Here is a 13,131-nt window from a genome sequence, read left to right on the forward strand (position 1 = left end):
TTTTCTACACGGATCTCTCTAAAGTGATTTTATCTACTAGTCTCCACTATATTAAATGTACCATCTGAACCCTGTGATGGTCTAAAATCAAACTAAAATTCCAGCAGTGGACAGGCAGAACCATACTATAGTCATTCAACAAATGTTTACTGAATGTCCTATAGGAAAACAGGACACAGAGCAAACACTGCCACCACCTGAACTCCTAGCAGAACTTACATGGGATCAGGGGGTCCAGACACATTAACAGCTGCTCACCACAGTTGGCCAGTGCTCTCATGGTGGAGTTTGGATGCTGTGGAAGCACCAGAACTGGGAAGTGTCAACTGCCTGAAAAGAAGGCAAGCACCTAGAACAGTGAACCACATATATGCCAGATAAAGGTCTGGTGGAGGAACCGAAAGAAATTTAGCATGGCTGTAGCCAAAAAGCTTGGACTTTTTCCTAAGAGTAACATGTAATCACTGAAAGATCTTAAGAAGGGAATGGGCACAATCAAATATATGTCTGTTAAAGATTATTTTGGCCACATGTACAGACTAGATGGGGATGAAGGAGTTCTTAGAAGGAGTCTAAGGTGTTTGTGGTAGGCCAGGAAAGAAAAAATGGAAGCCCACACCAAGGAAATGGAGAAAACGGGACAAGAGACAGGCTCAGGAGGATTCTGTAACTGACTGAATGGGAGGAGAGGCGTTAAATAAGGGAAAGGCAGAGCCGAGGACTACAGACAGATGCTCGGCTTAAGTGACAGTGAGCTGTAATGCCACTTTCTATGACAGGGAACACGCCAAGTTTCAGGGGAAGATAGGAATTATACTCTGGACATTTTAAGTTTAGCTACCTATGGGATATCAAAGTAGATATGTCCAATGGATAGATTTATAAATCTGAAGATCAAGAAAGACATCTGGATGGGAAATTTGGAAATCTCACATGAGATTACAGAGGTGTATAGAATAAAAAGAGAAGAGAATCTTGGACAGAACTCTAAGAAACTCCAACAGCAAAGAGACAAAGATACCCACTAGGAGAGACTGAATGAACAGGCAGAGTAGGAAGAAAATCAGAATAGTGTCATAAAATCCTAGGGACTTGAGCATCACACAAAGGGGGTAGTATAAGCGTCAAAGGCTCCCAAGAGACCAAGCAAGGTAATGACTAAGAAACGTCCATTGGATTCACAGAGAATTATAGGTAACCTTAACAAGACTTTCATTGAGGTTGTGAGCAGAGAAGACCAACCTGCAGCAGATTGAAGAACGTGCGAAAGGTGAAGAGAAATGAGTACAAACAACTTGTTCAAGAAGTTTGACTGTGAAGGAAAAAAGTGGAATGGGCAGTAATTGTAAAATGGGCTGCAGATGAAAGACATATTTTGGGGGATCTTTTTATTTTAAACATGTTCAAGATGTGAAAATGTTTAAATGTTAACGGGAAGGAGCCAGTAGGAAGAAGAGAGAACATAACTAATGAGGTGTCTGAGGAAGTAACAAGGAATGGGATCTGAAACACAGGTGTAAATAAGCTGTAGAAAGGGAGGAAATCCTCCATTAAAACACAAAAGAAGGGAAGGATGGATGTGGATGAAAGTGAGCTTAATTGTTGGGGAGCCAGAAATTGCAGGCGATTTCTTTCTCTTGCTTTCTTCCTGCCTCCCCTTCTCTAATAACAATCTGCTAAGTGAGTGTGCAATTTTTATTTTTACCAGCAATTTATGAGGGTTCCAATTTCTCCATATCCTCACCAACATTTACTATTATCTGTCTTTGTTATTACAGCCATCCTAGTGGGTGTGGAGTCATAGCTCATACTGGTTTAATCTGCATTTGGGTACATTCTCTTCTAAAGTCACCTATGTTTTCCCTGTGAAGAAATAGAGAAAGCTTCCTATTAAGTAAGAGGGTAGGTAGCAATAGAAAGTGGATTGGAGGAACAACAATAAAAAAAAGGTAAAGTCTCGAGCAGCCACCAGGGAGAATGAGAAACAGCACTCATTAGGAAAAGCTAAAGAGACGCTGAGACAGCCAGAAGTTGGGAGACCATCATACCCTACCCATCCGACCTTCTGTGAGATTTTTTTTCTCCAGGAAAGAGTCTGCTGTTGTTTTTTTAAAAACTGATTTAACCAGAATTGGAACGGGAAGCTGCTCAGAGGTTTTTCTCATTTTAAGGCAATGACAGAAGTGCTTCTGAAAAATCCATTACCGTGTGTTTAAAATCCTGTAACATACACATTAGAAATAATAGTTTGCATAAGATTCACTCTCCTTGACTGTTGAGAACAAAGCACAGGTGTTCGCTGCAGCAGATCTTACATTAGTACTGTAAGGACTTAAGCTACAATCATCAGGTGCTAAATTCATCAAAAAACAAACTGCAAGAAACACCACACATCTGTCTTCTCGATAATGGATAATTACTGTAATACATGTCAGATATTCATATCACAAAGTGTTAAAACTAATAATAAATTTTTATGTCCAAAAAAAACCTGATAATATCATGCATACTAATAATAACCAATTACATAAAAGAAAATGATTTTCGACTTAATCAGTTACCTGATAGAGTAAGAGATATAGCCAGTCTGGTTTAACTAATTCAATAAGTACATCTCTATGTAATTTTTAAAATTAATTTAGAGATTTATCATTAAAGCATGCTGCTGCATACAACAGTTTGTGCTCAGGGATCAAATCTTGGGACTGACTTATATGTAAACCAGATTTAAACCCAGGATTTTATGGCACAAGGTGCTAGTTGTTTCAGTTATCTTTTGCTCAGTAATATAACATCCCAAAAACTCAGTGGTTTTTTATTTCTCTCACTTGTGTTTTACTGGACTCAGCTGGGGTTACTCATGAGGTCACAGGCACTGGGGGTGCTTAACTGGGGTTGAAACAGACCTCTCTCACATACCTGGGCCACTCCAGATGGTCTTTCTCCACCCAGTTTAACCCAAGCCTCTATACATTGGCTTCCAAGAAAGCAAAAGCTAAAGCTGCCACGCCTCTTAAAAACTATACCCAGAACTGGCACGACATCACTTCTGCCACATTTTACTGGTCAAAGCAAGTCCAAAGGCCAGCCTAGATTCAAATGGAGCTAAAACAGACTCCATCTCTCAATGGCAGTCAAGAATGGGGATGGAGGAATTGCTGGCAGGCATCTTTGGATACACTCTACCACAGCAGTAAACAATATCACTGCAGGTTTCTGCTATCTTACTTGAGCTCCGGATTGAAGCATCAGAGAAAGGACAGTCTATTTCCAAAACTAGAACTTTTCCGTAAATATTGAAAAGAATATCTCGGCAAAGATTTTGCCCCCATGGAATGCTAATCTCAGAAAAGCCATGGAATCTTCTTTTCTAGAATTGTAGGAAAAACAGACACCGTCCTTCAGAAATGGTCTCAGCATAGTCTTCTCTAGATGGAATTCTTCATCTCCTGAAGTCATTTCACACTTTATAATTTATTATGTATGCATGAGTATAATCTCACTTTTTAAAATGTATCTAACACTAAAAAAAAAAAAAGAAAGAAAGAAAAGAAAAAAAAGAGCGGTATCCCCAGCTATTTGAACTCTTGCTATCCAAAGTCTATCTTAACTCAAGAATTATATAGATTTGGCTAAGTTCTTCAATACTCAAACTTTTTCACTGGCTCTCCAGACACAAGAATGATCTAGATTTGGCTAATCTAGATCAATTTACAGTATCTCCTCCTACAATGTGAAATTTCACTATCTGAACAGAGCAACACAGTATATTTGTATGGTACAAAGGACTTATACCCCCAAAATATTAACTTATTTTGATGGTTATATCACAGGTAATGTGCATTCTTCCTTATGCTGCATATTTTCTAAATTCTTTCAATTCTTACAAAACTTAAAGTAAGTCAATATTGTGGACTTAATATACTTGGAAATTTTTAAAAATTAAGTTCATATTGTCAGTCAAATACATAATTGATTTAAATAATTATTTGATTAACTGACCTCCTCCAGGAGGTTTATTTTGGCTAAATGCAGACAACATTCATCATATGTCTCCTGGGCATTCCTCAACATGTACACAATATGAGACATTTAGATTTTTTAAACAAGATAGTAAGTGTGTGTGTGTGTGTGTGTGTGTGTGTGTGTCCTAATGTCCTGGCTAGACTCTAAACTCCTTAAGGGCCCAAAGTTTGTTTCCTATGCATGATTTATTGTTTAGTATAGTAGACACAGAAGGAAGAGCATAATAATAAAGGTCTTTGATTTCCCTTCAGTTCAGTCTTTGCCACTCTTGATTTTCAGATAAAGGACGCTGTCTTAGACTTCTCGGCTTGAGCTGCTGATTATTAAGATGGAATCAAGCTCTAGCTAAAAGACACAGGCACCTTTTAACTTAAAAAAATTTAAAGAATTTTTCTTACAAGCAGAGGTCCGTTTCAACCCCAGTTGATAGCTTTGTTTTTTATGGCCGTTTTCTGAAGCTCCCAGGACTTGATCATTTGAATCACACACAAAAATCACTGTGGAGGAAATCTTTTTAATGACTAATATCCTTCCTCTTCAAGAGAAACAGACTAAAGGGTAGTCTGTGTAGAAGTATTAATAGACTGGTATTCACGCAATAGATTAAAAGATATCTACCCCACAGATTAACCGCTATGTTAACACAATCTAAATATACTGTTATTCAACTCTGAAAGCAGTTCAAAGAGGTGAAATTCACCCAGTGCACTTCAAGCGGATACTTTCTAAAGTTTAAAGCACACTACTAAACTACCATCAAGCAGTTTAATTATTTTTCCATTCCTTTCAGCATTATACACCTTGATGTTTTGATGGTATGATCCCACAATGCACAGCAGTTTCAGAAACGCAGTTTTTACCTCCAATGGCTATAACCCTCCCCCCCAAAAGAATAGGCCCAAGACGAATAAGACAACGAATCTGGGTTTAAGTATTATTATAATATTGCTTTATAAAACTGTAATCCCCAGCTGCAAAGAGTTCTGCAGATGACTTCGGAGTGTCTCACATGCAAATAAATATAAACAAAAAGCCACTTACGAAAGCAGAACAGAGCTTGCCTCGATGGTTATCTTAAATTATATAAAGCAGGTAGTTTACCCGAGGCAGGACAAGAGAAATGTCATTTCAATCAGTTCACCGCCCTCCTGGATAAAGGTCCCTACTAAGTGAATAGCCCTTTGTGGAGTCCGTGTTATGGAGGAAAGGAAAACAGTGAAAAATATCCTCTCCTCCAGAGGCGAAGATGATATGCTTTGATCTTGGAAAGGGCCAAATGAAAACGAGGAGGGTCGGGAGAAGGGGAGTCTCCCAGCAAAACAATGCCGAGAGCTGCGACAGACTTCAGCTAGGAGCGAGACCCTGCAGCTCAAGAAAGAAGGAGCAGGGAAAACTTTCCCCAGCCTCTCCCCACCCTTTTCCTTCTCTTGGGAGGAAGAAACGATAGCTGAGGTGCTAACGGTGCGGAGCCGGAGACCGGAACCTGCAGCGGAAGGGAAGGAGGGAGGGAGCAGCAGCAACGGGGCACGCCGGCCCGCGGGAAGAGGGAACAGAGAGGGGCAGGGGTGGAAGCGGCCTCTGCGGGCTGGGTCCTGCGCCCCACCGGCTACCTGGGAGGCCAGGCGCTGCTGCTCGCCGTCCGCTGGGGCCAGCTGCGGAGAGCGCCGCGGGGATCTTGGAAGCTCCGCGGGCCAGAGGATCACCAGTAAGCTGCGCGGCTGACGGTCCGCCTAGGGGAGACGCGGGAGGCGGGGCTCCAGGAGCGGGCCCGTCGGGTCACGTGCCCCGGCCGCCTCACGTGACGCCGTCGCGGGCGGCTGCAGGCCAGCTCTCCGGCGAAAACGCCCACCTGGTTCGCGATGCTCTTTGGCCCTGGGCCCGCGGCTTCTGTGGGAGCAGGCTGGCGGGCCGAGTGCAGCCACCAGGCTCTGCGGAGAGTCGCATTGGAGTTTGGGGGCTGCCGAAGCTTTTGTTTGTCAGGAAACCAGGAACGCGCGAGGGGCGGGCTCCTGCCGTCCTCCCGGGATTCCTTAGCTGTGGGGGGAAAGGGGGTTGTCCAGCCCCGCCAGGGGACCTAGGACGGAAAAGCGACTGGGAACTCCTCGCGCCCCATAGCGCTCTACCCACGTGGTGCTGCCTGGGACAAAGGGCCTCAGAGGAGAAGAGATTCGCTTTACTCCAGAGATGTACCTCCTTTTACCTACTTACCTTACTAGTCAGTCGAAAAGCACCTGAGTAAAGATGGAGGTTAGGAAAGGTGGCAGCTGCACCAAGAAAGGAGGGTATGAAGCACATGGCCCAGGTAATGGAAGGAAGTCAGAGGTACCTGGGAAGTTGGCTGTCAACGTTGGGAGGGGGAGAGACCTAAGATGGCAAATGACCCAAGCCTTTTCTTATTAAAAATGAGTAAACTGAGGCTTGAGATGCTTCATGCAATTCCAGCTAATCGTCTACTGAGACCAATTCACCTTCATTAAAGTACTGTACAGCTTTCTGAAAATTCTCATTTGACTCCACAGGGTAAAGTCCAAACTTCTTGGCATAACTTTCCAAGGAGTCTTGTTCAAACTTACTTTTCCCATTTGAGCTCCCATGAATAAACAGAAAAACACTTTATTTTCGAAGTATCACCAAATAGCTCCTCTGATCTATTAAAAGAAGCCTACTTTTCCTCATCTTCTGGCACTTCTTCAGCACTACTCTAGGCTCTGGCTACAGAGAATTCCTGTTTTCCTCAACTACTTAACTTTTCTTTGGATTACTACTTAACTTTCCTTCAGTTGCTTTACTCCTCTTTGCGTTTGTTCATTCTTTTGTCTCTGTCTGAAATGCCCTGAATTACTACCTTCTCCTTTAAGGAAAACCAGAGCCAAAAATTAGTTAAAACTGTAAAAACAGATTTTGTTCAGAATTTATTGCAATAGGAGAATTGAGTCCAATTCTATACTGGGGTCTTTTTCCCCTATTGCAATAATTTCTGAACAAAATCTGTTTTTACAGCTTTATCTACTGTCAGGCTTTAGTTATCTTTAACATCACCCCAAAGTACACACCAGTCTCCCACTCATCTTTCAAAATCCAGGTCAAATACCACCTACTCTTGTCTTTTTTCCCTGCATCCTCTTCGGTGATTGAACAGCATCAGCAATTGAAGTTCACTCAGACACTGTCAACTGTAACTTCTCCCCTGATTTCCAGGACACTGTACATAGTCTGATACATAAATTTTACATTGCCCAAAAATGTACTGTGCATTTCCTGTTAAAGGTAAATTATTTATCTCTGTCTTCTTCCCTAGATTATAAATTCTTTGAAACAGGACTTCTGGGCTTTGCACAGTGCCCTCGATAACCATTGAATGAAGTGGCTTGACCAAGGTCATGGCAGTTCAGTGAATTTACTAAGAGAGGCCTACTTTGCTCAAAGAAACTGAAGACGGTTTCTTTAGTCTACAACCTGATCAAAAGAACTTCTGTAAAACATATTTGAGGAAAAAAATGGGGGTTTGGGGTTGGAGTTATCAAATATTTGATAGAGGACAAATAGTAGCTAGATTAGGGAGGGAGGGAAAGACCCTCTAGGAAAGAGAGCAGTACGTTAAAGAGTAGAGAGGCACAAATCAGTGTTATTTATTTAGGAAAAGCCGTATGCCTGGACTTAACGACTTCACTTACCTCTGGGACAAAGGAAATCTAATTAGGTTAATGCTGATGTACTAGAAAGAATGAAATATCTATTACTATATTATTTATTGGCTCGAGTCACCTTCCATCAGACAAATCATAGGCTTTTCACCTAAAATTGGCTAGGTGATTTTTTAGCTTTTTTTTTTTTCAGCTCCAAAAGCTCTCTATAATTGTTAACTAAAAATAGCAAAATTACTTGTTCCAAAAAAATTATTTGTGAGCACTCTAAACTTTTTGATAGGGCAAATAACTGAATTTATAAGTAGTACTTTAAGGAAGAAATTGGGCTCTACCTCCAAGGGTTGGGAGGACAACTCCTCTTAATATTCATGCTAATGGATGACTATGCTGGTAAAAAGTATCTGCCAAGAATCTAATGAAATACAGTTAATGTAAGGTTTAAGTTGGAATGGGACATAGGAGAATAATTCTGTTAATTACAGGTTTAAAGGTCTTGATTCCCAAAGGGAGAACATTTCTACCCAGAAGCACAGAAAGAGTCTTCAATTGAACTTTAAGCTATACAACCAGGCACTTTGGGCCCCTCATGCCAACACCAGCGGGCAAGAAAAAGATCCTGGTGGGGCTAATTGACTCCTTATCATCAAGAGGAAGTAGAGCTACTGTTATACAGTAGAGGCTGAGAAACATATGTTTGGCAACCAGATAATCAACTTGGACATCTTAGTACTGTCTTGTGCAATTTTGATGACAAATGGCCATGTGCAGCAGGTGAAGCCTGAGATTTTTGACAGTCTGAGCCACTTCACTAAGTAAGTCACCTAAACTTTCAGAGGAGCTAATTGATAGGGAGGAGAATCTAGAATGGACAGCAGAGGAAGAAGAGGATAAATATAAGTTGCAGCTCCAAGACTAGCAGCAGCAAGGAGGTCGTAGTTCATCTTACTAACTTTCCTTTTATAAATTTCCCCCAGGAAAAGAGGCCCACCAGCATCCTGGAGGAGCTACTCCCAGGACTCATGAAGAAAGTGGATCTGCATGGCACAAGGCATGGACCATCCTGGAATGCCATACTGCCCTGCCTAGACCATAGCCATCAGCCCTCTTAGGAATTGCTTCAGCAAAAGAGAGCTGTTTTGTTCAAAGTCAGGCTCCCTTCTGGACAGCCAACATCCACTAACTGATGCTCAATCCTCTTTCCTTTTATTCAACAGGTGTTGATTAGAGTACTCTCTAATAAAATTCCTATGTGCTGATCTCTGTCTACCTCCCAGGAAATCTAATCTTTGACATTCTCTTTAAGTTAGATGACAGTTTGGAGGAGGAGACACCAAACAAGTAAAATAAATTTGTGATTTGTACTCTGAAGGAAGTGAACAAGATGCAGTGATAGCAAATAACCAGGAAGGTGTACTTGGAGAGGAGGCGACATCTAAGCCAAAAATTTTACAATAGGTAGAAGTAACCCATGTGAAGAGCAGGTAGGAGAGTATGTTTTGGAAAGAGAAACATCTTAGATAAAAGCTTTCCCCACAGAGCTTAGCAAGTGGAGGTACCACCCAGAGCTTTGTAGCCTTTTCACAATTTTATTTCAAATGTAATGGGAGATCATTATGGGATTTTAGTTTTTATTTATTTGTTTATTTATTTTTTAGGTGAGGCAACTCTTGGTTGATCTCACAGATTGCAAGGACCTTATTAGTTTACAATCCCCTGGTTTTTTTTATTTTTTATGCCTACACACCTGGTCTTCCTAGGTGGTCTCCCATCCAAGTACTAATCAGGCCTGACCCTGCTTAGCTTCTGAGATCAGACGGGATCGGGCTTGTTCAGGGTAGCATGGCCGTAGACTCATTATGGGTTTTCAAGCAAGAGAGTAGAATGCTATGATTTGCACTTAAAAATTTTTTTCTTTGATGCAGTATAAAGAACATACTTGAGGTTAAATCAGCGTCAAGAAACATGATCCCTCAAAACATTATTCCCTACCTGCAAACCATATTCCAGGTGCCCAACACCCTGGAATCCTCAGCCTTCCAAGATCCACATTGGCCTCTTCCCTACATCTAACACCTCAAGGATAGACTGCACACCTTAGAGCCACGGGGTAGCCAGGGAGTGTCTGTTAGTGGGACTTGAAAGTAGAAATCCACAGTATGCGTGTGAAGCCCCTTCCAGTGTGGATGAAGCCAGAACTGCAAAAAGGGAGATGAACTGTGGGACAGGGACCCAGGGAGTAATCTCTCCCTACCCTGCCAAGTTCCACTATAGAACCCCAAGGATTCCAAGAATCCTAAATTCAAGGCTTGGCCATTCAAGTCATTGAAAAGCTATATTTAAGCAATATTTGTCAAGGTAGGAGGTTAGGACATATTGTTTAATTAGTTGTTGGCTTGATTTTTAACTTACAAATTTTTAGACATATGGTATATAAACTTCCATTTGTAATTTTGCCCCAGGTTTTACAAATGTTAAGGATGGTCCTGAAAATCACATTACCTACCAAGAAACAATATATAGACTAAGCTGACTTTTTATGACAAACAGTAGATGTCAGAGGACAATAGAATAATATCTCCAAAATGATAGTAGGAAGTATCTGTTAATCTAGAATTCTCTATCCAGTTTATAAACTAGCATTTAAAGGTGAAGATAAAATAAAGACATTTTTAAACCAAGACTGAGAAAATTTCCTTCTCACAGACCTTGCAGAAAGAAGGAATATAAATCCAGCAGGAAAGATTAGAATGCAGGAATCAATGATGAGCAAAGAAGTTAATAAATATGCTGGTAAATCTAAGTAAACATTGACTATAAATATTACTAATTTTTAGAGGATAAACACAGGGTGAAACTAGAATATTGCATAGCTATCAAATTGAAGAAGAAAGGCAAGATTCAAGTTAAAATTTCCTAAGGTCCTTATTCTGTTGACTATATAATGTTAAAATTTTTCAACTATAACTTTTAATGTTTTTAAGGAAAACATCTTAAGCAAATATGCAAAAAAGAGTGAAAGTGAATAGTTAGGATGAAGGATAAAAAACAAAGTGAAAAAGCAAAATAAGTTTAACTGGTCATACATATAAAATTGTTCTAGTTTCAGTAAGGGAAATCAGATACTAATTTATTTTTTGTACCAAACCACTGGTCATAAAATACCACCTCTGCCACTATTGTTCCCCAACTGCAAATTGTTACTGATTTATGAAGAAAACTTTATAAAAGCTGTTTTTCTTTATTCTTATAAAACTCCAGGAGAGAGAGAGAGAGATTAAAATTTTAGGAGAAATTTCAAACCAATGAATCAATTATCAATACGAACTCTATTCTCTATGGGAAATACAAAAAAAAAAATTACAGTCCCTATCATCAGATGGTTTACAATCTGATTAGGGAGAAGCAAGCTATATCGACCCACTGAGAATAAACTCTAGGATAGAAGCAACAAATAGTAAGAGCCTTAGCTTACACAAATATTACAGTTCGATGCAGATGGGATCCTTTCCAACCAGGATGTCTTAAAGGAGTTGGACTGAACACATGAAATTTGATCTGAGCTTTAAGAGAGGTAGAATATCACTAGAGAAAACTGGAAATAAGCATGAACAAAAGCATTAAAATATCCAAAGGTGTTGGAGCCAAGAAAGAAGACATTTTTAAGAAGGATAAGCTTTGTGTGAAATACTGAATCACTGAATGAATCATAACACAGACTGAAGTGTTCACAAGGAAGAAATCATTTTAAATATTATTATAAAGATGGCACCAACTTGAATTTTTATTTGATTTTCCTTCTTTTATATTCTGTTAAAATTTTCAAAAAAGTGTAGCAAATATAAATACAAAATATTGAGTTTCTACAAGTTACATACATGAATTGCTCAAATTTTTACTACTTCCACACACTTTATTTCCTAGACTTTCTCTAGCTTTAAAAAAAAAAGGCCAAATCTTGTATACTGCAGATAGGATCTCCAAAATATTGCTTGTGTTTTAAGTTCAAAGTCTTAAGCTCTTGGTTTGTATTATTGAGTCATGATATTAATAACATCTAACATTTATTAAGCCCGTATAGTGTCAGTAATTGTGTTAAATGCTTTATAAGCCATTTCAGTTAATGCTAGCTTCCATGATAGCCAAACGTCAGACTCTCAGTGGCTAAACAAAATAGTTTATTTCAAACTCATATAAAGGCCAAAATGAGTGTTTCTAATAGACATAAAGCTGTCTTCCAAACCGTGATTTGAGGACTACAGTTTCTTCCATTTTACAATTCTGTCATCTTTAACAAGTGGCTTCTAGGGGAAACCTGCAGAAGGGGAAATAAAAAGGAAAATTACAGCAGGAGATTTTTGTGAGCTGAGTCTAGAAGGAGCACATATCTCTTCCTCTCATATTCCATTGGCCAGAATTCAGTCATATGGTCTCAACTAACTGCAAGTGAAGATGGAAAATGTGGTTTAGCTGTTTGCCCAGGAAGAAAAAGAAATGGTTTGGTGAACACTCATTTAATTGTAACAACTCCATAAGATATGTACTATAATTTATATTACTTTGCAGATGAGGAAACTGAAATTTTGATAGGATAAGTCCCTTACCTAATCTCTTGCAGTTAATAAATGGCAGAACTTAAACTCGAACCTAGGTAACCTAACTCAATTCTTTATCAAGTTACCCGCAATGTGACTGAAGTTCTTGTTATTGGAGAAGATTATTTAGGCTTTCTTTTAGTTGTAAGAGAGATGTGATGATCTTAGAAATGTAAATAATCTAAACTCATCATTTCAGTGATGAAGAAATTGAAATCTAGAGTTAGAATATCCTATTGAAGGTCAAATTCCTTCTTCTCAGGTACCATACAATGTAAGGAGCATTTTTATAAGGAAATATAATCTTGATAAACTAATAACGTTTATCATCTTTTCTAAAAGTTAACTCCCTAAAATATATGGTTTGATGTAGTTAAACCCAAACATTAAGATTCGTTTCTTTAAAAAGTTTGTTCCCTCCTCACGTTTTTTTTTTTGCCCTAAAAAGAAAGCACAACACAGAGTAAGCCTGCCACCGTGTGGCATGGGCCAGAACTGATGTTTTATTCCCATTTATTTTGCTTGCCTCTTGTTTGTTTACTAACCAGCCTAGATTTGATAATTTGATTTATCAGCTATGGTATATTCTGTAGGCTTGAGTACTTTTTAATTTTTTTAAAACTTTTTTTTATAAGAGTTTATTTGAGCCAAACTGATGACATATGCCAGGGAGCAAGATCTTAACTGCTCTGGAAAATAATAGTTTTGCAGCTTCTTTTATACATTTGAAACTAAGGAGGCGGTGTGAGCTTACATGGAGGTGGGAATACTCAAGGTGAGGATTGGTTTACAGGATAGTTAACAAGATTATGTGTTTTCTTGAGGGTGGTTGAGGCTTGTTTCTACGGTGTGCTAACCTAGGTGCA

General features: G+C 39.4%; 1 protein-coding gene and 1 pseudogene across 4 annotated transcripts in view; both read right to left on the reverse strand.

Moving 5' to 3' along the window:
• Positions 1–5,771, reverse strand: part of RCBTB1 (RCC1 and BTB domain containing protein 1) — a 53,829-nt gene extending 48,058 nt beyond the window's left edge. For 2 of the 4 annotated variants that reach the window (XM_039839384.1, XM_039839385.1), the window contains exon 1: positions 5,637–5,771. The gene's annotated coding sequence lies outside the window, so the exon portion shown is untranslated. Of the gene's footprint in view, positions 1–5,067; positions 5,437–5,636 lie in introns of those variants that run through there. The other 2 variants (XM_039839386.1, XM_039839387.1) reach the window with 1 other exon arrangement.
• A 3,635-nt stretch (positions 5,772–9,406) lies between these two features.
• LOC120583929 (uncharacterized) lies at positions 9,407–9,524 on the reverse strand (annotated as a pseudogene).
• Positions 9,525–13,131: the final 3,607 nt, after the last annotated feature.

This window comes from Pteropus medius, unplaced genomic scaffold (genome assembly GCF_902729225.1).
Source record: "Pteropus medius unplaced genomic scaffold, Ma_sr-lr_union100, whole genome shotgun sequence".
In the NCBI taxonomy this organism is placed as follows: domain Eukaryota; kingdom Metazoa; phylum Chordata; class Mammalia; order Chiroptera; family Pteropodidae; genus Pteropus; species Pteropus medius.